Here is an 8,465-nt window from a genome sequence, read left to right on the forward strand (position 1 = left end):
TCTACCATGGGCCGAATTCTCATACAACTTCAGAGTCTCCGAATCTTCTGCTAAATCCCCATTCTTCGTGGTGTACGGCCGTCACCCTCTTCCTCCCCTCCCTACTCCCATGCCCTCTGGTTTGCCCGCTGTTGATGAAGTGACTTGAGACCTTTCCACCATATGGAAAGAAACCCAAAATTCTCTTTTACAGGCTTCATCCCGGATGAAAAAATTTGCTGATAAGAAAAGAAGAATTCCCCCCATTTTTGCTCCCGGAGACAAGGTATGGCTCTCCGCTAAGTATGTACGCTTTCGTGTCCCCAGTTATAAACTGGGACCACGCTATCTTGGTCCTTTCAAAATCAAGTGCCAGATCAACCCTGTCTCTTACAAACTTCTTCTTCCACCTTCTCTCCGTATTCCCAATGCCTTCCATGTCTCTCTCCTTAAACCACTCATCCTTAACCGCTTCTCTCCCAAAGTTGTTTCTCCCACTCCAGTTTCCGGTTCATCTGACGTCTTTTCAGTGAAGGAGATTCTAGCATTCAAGACGGTCAGAGGTAAAAGATTCTTCTTGGTTGACTGGGAGAATTGCGGCCCAGAGGAGAGATCTTGGGAACCTGAGGACAACATCCTGGACAAAAGTCTTATCCTCAGGTTCTCAGGCTCCAAGAAGAGGGGGAGACCCAGGGGGGGGGTACTGTTACGCCGAGCGCTCCGGGTCCCCGCTCCTCCCCGGAGCGCTCGCAGCGTTCTCTTATTCGCAGTGCCCCGGTCAGACCTGCTGACCGGGTGCGCTGCGATATTACTCCCAGCCGGGATGCGATTCGCGATGCGGGACGCGCCCGCTCGCGATGCGCATCTCGGCTCCCGTACCTGACCCGCTCCTCGTCTGTGTTGTCCCGGCGCGCGCGGCCCCGCTCCCTAGGGCGCGCGCGCGCCGGGTCTCTGCGATTTAAAGGGCCACTGCGCCACTGATTGGCGCAGCAGGCCTAATCAGTATCCTCACCTGTGCACTCCCTTCTTATACCTCACTTCCCCTGCACTCCTTCGCCGGATCTTGTTGCCATTGTGCCAGTGAAAGCGTTTCCTTGTGTGTTCCTAGCCTGTGTTCCAGACCTCCTGCCGTTGCCCCTGACTATGATCCTTGCTGCCTGCCCTGACCTTCTGCTTCGTCCGACCTTGCTCTTGTCTACTCCCTTGTAACGCGCCTATCTCAGCAGTCAGAGAGGTTGAGCCGTTGCAGGTGGATACGACCTGGTTGCTACCGCCGATGCAAGACCATCCCGCTTTGCGGCGGGTTCTGGTGAATACCAGTAGCAACTTAGAACCGGTCCACCGACACGGTCCACGCCAATCCCTCTCTGGCACAGAGGATCCACCTCCAGCTAGCCGAATCGTGACAACTGCAACCTGGAGATAACAAGCACTGTAACCTGGAAACCAGCACTGGAACCTGGAGATAACAAGCACTGTAACCTGGAAACCAGCACTGGAACCCATTGATACCTAGCACTGAAATCTGGAAACCCCAAGTATCAGTTAAAAGAACTGAAAACTAGAGATAAAAAAAAACACTAAAAACTGGAAACTACAAGCACTGCTACCTTGGAATAACAAGAGCTGCAACCTGGAGATAACAAGCACTGCAACCTGGAGATAACAACCACTGGAACCTGGAGATAACAAGCACTGCAACCTGGAGATAACAAGCACTGCAACCTGGAGATAACAAGCACTGCAACCTGGAGATAACAAGCACTGCAACCTGGAGATAACAAGCACTGCAACCTGGAGATAACAAGCACTGCAACCTGGAGATAACAAGCACTGCAACCTGGAGATAACAAGCACTGCAACCTGGAGATAACAAGCACTGCAACCTGGAAATAACAAGCACTGCAACCTGGAGATAACAAGCACTGCAACCTGGAGATAACAAGCACTGCAACCTGGAGATAACAAGCACTGCAACCTGGAAATAACAAGCACTGCAACCTGGAGATAACAAGCACTGCAACCTGGAGATAACAAGCACTGCAACCTAGAGATAACAAGCACTGCAACCTGGAGATAACAGACACTGCAACCTGGAAATAACAAGCACTGCAACCTGGAGATAACAGACACTGCAACCTGGAGATGACAGACACTGCAACCTGGAGATAACAAACGATGAAACCTAGAGATATAAAGCACTGCAATATACAGACCAAAAGCAATGTAACCTGGAAATCAAAAGCAACGCAGCCTGAACATAAAGCTGAACTGCAGCCTGGAAACAACAAGCCCTGAAACCCAGAGACCACAAGCGCTGCAACCTGAAAACTGCAAACACTGTGTCCAAAAATATATGTAATAAGCTGCTGCAACCTGGAGTTACTGGGATCTGGAGACAAGAAGCACTGCAACAGTTGTGGCCTAAGATGCAGTGATGTGTGGAGCCGTGTAACAATACAGACCACAAGTACAGTGACAATGCTGCAGTGAGGACCACAAGTTCTGTAATAACAGATGCCACCAATGCTGCACCTCCAAGACTACGGACTCTGTTCACTGCAATATAAAAGCACCACTGTAGAGAGGATACAGCATAGGACAGTATTGTGGGCCCCATTGGGGACAGGGAGTAATGACAGCTCTGTATTATTATTATATAACTACAAGTTACATTATAATATAAAACCATAACAACCCGAGGACTGTCTGCACTGACTCACATTTATAGGGTTCAGAGGGTGAGAAGAAAAGTCACACAAGGTAAACACATCTTTATATGGTCACAGACTGTCCAAGATGAGGAAGCCCGGACAGTCCACAACCCTGCGGAACATGTGTAGCCCAGGTGTACAGCACCACACAGTATGTCAGCGATATATATATATACATGATCAGTATACTGCAACACAGTGAGATGTATCAAAGCACATGCAATGGATGACTGGAGCAGCTGCTCATAGCAACAGAGAGAGGAAAAATTATGGGCGAAATATTGGTCACATGACTCCTCTCAGTCAGTTTCTATGTAGAAACATCTAAAAGGGGTGAGGGAGGAGACTCCAAAGTCCAACCCGAAACCAGATAAGTCTTTTTCTATCCAGAGAAGTAAAAGGATGTCTCCCAGCTCTGCTCCCGTTGGGTCGGCCAGTTAGTCAGAGTTTAAAGAGTACCTGTCATTAACAAAAACATTTTCTATAATATAGATAATACCATTATATGTATATTTGTAATATACATGAGTTAAAAAGTGTATATTTTTGTCCCTACAGCTACTGTCTGTGAGGAGTCCAAATACAGGACATGTGGGTGGACAAGCAGGGCTCTGCACACTGAGGACAAGCAGGGCTCTGTACACTGAGGACAAGCGGGGATCTGTACACTGAGGACAAGCAGGGCTCTGTACACTGAGGACAAGCAGGGCTCTGTACACTGAGGACAAGCAGGGATCTGTACACTGAGGACAAGCAGGGCTCTGTATACTGTGGACAAGCAGGGCTCTGTACACTTAGGACAAGCAGGGCTCTGTACACTGAGGACAAGCAGGGCTCTGTACACTGAGGACAAGCAGGGCTCTGTATACTGAGGACAAGCAGGGCTCTGTACACTGAGGACAAGCAGGGCTCTGTACACTGAGGACAAGCAGGGCTCTGTGCAGTGAGAATCCGAGACATGCCCCCAGCTCACACATGAGGATGATTGACAAGCCAGGAGTATGCACAGATCCCTGCTTGTCCTGTCCTCACTTCCTGTATTTGGTCTCCTCATAAAGACACACAGGCAATAGCTGCAGGGACAGCATTTTTTCACCCAAAAATATACAAATGTTTTAACCAATGTGTTTCACAAATATACATATAATGATATTATCTAAAACATTTTTTCTAATGACATGTACCCTTTAACCTGCTAGACCCTATCACAAAAGTTTAGGGCTAGGTACTAGGCCTGCTCCAAACAAGATCCGGTCTGTACCAGGAAAACCAAGTCCAGAACCAATTCATAGAATCTTCCACTCAAGGGTCAGGATATCCATCATCAAGTATCCATCATCAAGTATCCTTTTTTCTGCTTTGATAAAGAAAATTTACTAGATAGAAGTGGAGAAAAAGCTAAGCAAGGACTCTTCTGCTTACACTCATTTCTATGTGGGCATCGAGGCAGAGTTAGAACGTCATGTGACAAATTGTGCACCACACTAACATGGCGGGGAGGGCTGTATAGCAGAATCAGGACTAGACAGGTCTGCAGCCTGTTCTCTTGCATGAGGTTTACTTTTGGTTGAGGGCCCTTCCTTGTTTGCGGGGCCCCAGCAATGTTTATAATGCTGGACGTGACACCTGGGTGAGTCATTGTCTGCTGAGCGGCCCATTATCTCATCCACAGCCCGACCATAATAACATTGTTACATAACCGGGGATCCCCGACCTTCGCACATCACATGGAGGCCTCCAGAGGATCCACAGTCACTGACTTCTCCACGATGGTGAGGGGGGCGCTGCGGACCCTGATGTCACCCCCTGAATATACAGCTATTCACTGGGGGTTCTGGGCCTGATAATTATTATTATTATTATTACACAGCCCAAAATCTAGGTCAGCGAGGAGTTTATAACCTGGAAGATGAAATGTTATTGTTATTATAGATGTGAGATCAACCCAATAATTATACCCGCACTGTGACCCCATTATAGATGGGCCGGACCTGTCAGGTGACTATTATTTAACCAGATTATAATTATTGGGCGGGTGCGCTATCAGCCCTCGATGGAAAAAAAATTCCTGTAAAAATTTCTTATTTTTTATTATTATTATTATTCGTTTTTCTTTTTCAAAATCTGTTTATTTTTACCGAAATATTTGTTTAAGGATGAATTCACATGCAGCAGATTTGTTGCAAAAATTTCTACAACTGTCCGGTTCATCTGAAATATCTGCATTGAATGGAAATGGTTTTTTAAGTTGCAGAAATTTCTACAACAAATCTGTCACATGGGTAAGTTCAGACGAGCGGATTACATGCGGAATTTCCGTTGACTTCAATGGGTCCGCAGGAACATCTGCAAATCTGCCTCTACTGCGGATTTTCTGCTGACCCAATGAAGCCAATGGTAGCAAAATCCACAGCGGATTTTCCGCAGCAAATATGCTGTGAAAATTCCGTATTTGAAAGGGGGAGGGCTCTTCGCGGCTGTCCGCAGCCTATTTTCCGCTGCGGAAAATCTGCCGCAAACCCTATTGAGTTCAGGAGAGCCCGCCCCCTTTCGAATACGCAGCGGGAAACCTGCAAATAAATCAGCTCGTGGGAATGAGCCCTAAGGCTATGTTCACACAACGGAATTTCCAAACAGAGTCACGGGGGAATATTCCGCCCGGAAATTCGGCAAAGTTTACTGCACATTATGTGCACTTGGATACCGCTGTCCCATTCCAGCAGCAAAAAAATCTGTATTCTGCTAAATTTAAAGACATGTCCATTAAGAGCCCCAATGAAGTAATTGGGATGAACGAAATTCTGGTCGAATTCTGTGCAAATTCAGAAAAAAAAAAATTTGAGCCGAAAAAGCAGAATTTCCGCCGTGTGGACAGGGGCTCATTCACACTGCAGAAATGTAGGCAGAAGACTCCGCCCTGTTAGTCGGTGGTAGGACCGCGCAAACGTGCACCGTCTGTCTCATAGATGGCAATGCGGTCTGCAGAAAATCCGCAGTATGCACAGAGCCGCAGAATTCTACTGAAAACAATAGGACTCTGCTGCAAGAGGATTTCCGCAGCAGAATTCCACGCCGGGCATGCTGGGAGTTTTTAAGTTTTGCAACAGCTTCAAGACACGGACAAAAACGTGGTTATGGTCATTTATTTTTTTGTTGTCATTTTTTTTTATTCATCATTGCTTGTCTAAGGCTCTCACTTTATGCTGGGACAGTGTGTCCAACCAGGGTGCCTCCAGCTGTAGCAAAACTACAACTCCCAGCATGCTAAGCAGCAAGTATCATGGTCTGGGCAGTGCATGGGAGACCAACAGCAATGCTTAGAGCAGTGTTACCCAACCAGGGCGCCTCCAGCTGTTGCAAAACTACAACTCCCAGCATGCCCGGACAGCCAAAGGCTGTCCGGACATGCTGGGAGTTGTAGTTTTGCAACAGCTGGAGGCATCCTGTTTGGGGAAACACTGCTCTGAGCATTGTTATTAGTCTCCCATCCACTGCCCAGACTATGATACCTGCTACTTAGCTGGGAGTTGTAATTTTGCAACAGCTGGAGGCACCCTGGTTGGGAAACACTGAGCTAAAAGGTGACACTCGTGACATATTCAGCTCTGCTACATCTGTATACGCTCCTATTCTGGGACCTCGGCAGCAGCTGCACAGACGTCAGGATTAGGGGGTGACAGTGCGGAGGACGCTGTTGTTTTCCATTATGTGTTGCTGTTACTTTTGGGTTTTACATAAGATCTTATCTGTAACGTATCAGGGATTTCTGATGGAGGAACTAAGGACAGGACGCCAATATATATGCAACAGCGTCACCAAGTCCAGCCGAGACCCCTGTGTACAGTATCCATGACTCTAATTGCGGCCATGTTTTAGTGGGGTGTGATGAGGGCAGATGTTGTTACCCTAGGGGCAGATGGCATTAACCCTTTGTATTCGTGACGCCAGGGCGTGGTTTAGCCTGTAACCACTCGAAGGTATGCCGCTGGATCCTGGGCTAGGCACGGGGGGCAATAAAGACTCCGATGCCATGTTACGGACAACGGCTTTGGACAGATGGTAAAGTCTAAACAGTTCAGCCAGGGCCCAAGGAGGTGACCAGTGACCCAGAGACCTTAAGGGCTTGCTGGGACTTGTAGTAGGACTGGACAATTGAAAGCAGACCACACTGACTTGACAGATGACAGGGACTGACTTGACTTGACTCATAAAGCTGTGACTTTATCTTACGTGACTTGATGGCGGCTGCAGGACTGGACTTTGAGGTCTCCAACACTCTGGATACACACACTAGGCGACTGCACTGGACCTCAGCCGAAGAGAGAGAAGCTCCACCCAGGGCTTATATGGGGGAGACTAGCAGGGAGCCCATAGGTCACTCTTGGGGTCACCTGATCACTGGTACCTCCTGGGTAACAATAACATGACACATTTTATAATACAATACACTGCAGAACAGATGTACAGGGGGGAAACAGGTGCAAGGGACCCTGGGGACACTAAAGGAGGCTGCCTGACAGGACAGCAAGGGTGCGGGGCAACATCTCCGTACTGGGCCACCTCAGCCATATTGGTTATAGAGTTGTAAACGTCAGACATGTTGCACCATTGTTTTTACCATTGCCCAGTTAGAGACATTACTGCAACATGCACAGGGGCGGCACTAACAGCAGGGGGGCCCCGAAGGAAGAACTGTATATGGGCCCCTGGTTGTCTATTAGTGTCTCCTGAGCAAGTGCATCAATCACACATAACAATATATATGTATATGTGTATAGAACAGGTAGATAGTGATGTAGCTGTAGGGGATGGTCTGAGTTGGTGACATCACTCAGGGGGCGTGGTTAGAGTACAGAGACAAGATCCGGCCACACCTCCCGAGACAGCAGAGGATGATGGGGGAGAGGGAAAGGCTGGGGAGCTGGAGATACAACACCACACTGACAATAAGAGGACTACAAAACTTTCTGTCAGGAAAGAGGGAGGGTACGGGGAGCTGCTGAGACAACACCACACTGACAATGAGAGGACTACACAACTGTCAGGAGAGAGGGAGAAACCAGTTAGGTGGAGACAACACCATACTAATAAAGAGGGGACTACACAACTTCTTGTCAGGAAAGAAGGAGGGGCAAGGAAGCTGCTGAGACAACACCACAATGACATTGAGAGGAAAACACAACTTCCTGTCAGGATTAGATCAAGTAAAAACATACTGAAGCCCATACAATGTGTGACAACACTATGTTAGTATCTAGGGGTGATAGTTTTATTCAAATACAAATTTCTAACACCGGAATACTCCTTTAACTACACTTGTACTTCATATGTGTCAGACTGCTGAGACCCAATTAGCTCCTAGCAGGCTATAACTACCCCTCCCCCTTACTACAATAATTAATTAAATAATAACTGACACAACAACAATTTAACTTTTCCGTGGGTGGGGATCGGCCACAGCTTTATTTATAAAATTACTTATATAAATAACAATTTAACTGTAACAAAGACACCGATTGGCTTCTTACCAACCTGAGAGGTGCTGCCACACCGTCCTGTGTGGAGGTCTACCCCGGGTTGACCCCGCTTTCACCGTCTTCTTACCGCCAAGCTGTGACTTACAATAAACAGAGATACAAAAAAGGGAGGGAGGGAGGGCAAAACTCCGGGTCCTGGGCAGATTGAGGGGGGAAGGGAGGCACCACAGCTATAAATACCCAGGGGAGGGCCCCTGAAAGCCCGGGAAACTATTGAACCCCTGATTGGTGCACT

Source organism: Hyla sarda, chromosome 3 (assembly GCF_029499605.1).
Source record: "Hyla sarda isolate aHylSar1 chromosome 3, aHylSar1.hap1, whole genome shotgun sequence".
Classification (NCBI taxonomy): domain Eukaryota; kingdom Metazoa; phylum Chordata; class Amphibia; order Anura; family Hylidae; genus Hyla; species Hyla sarda.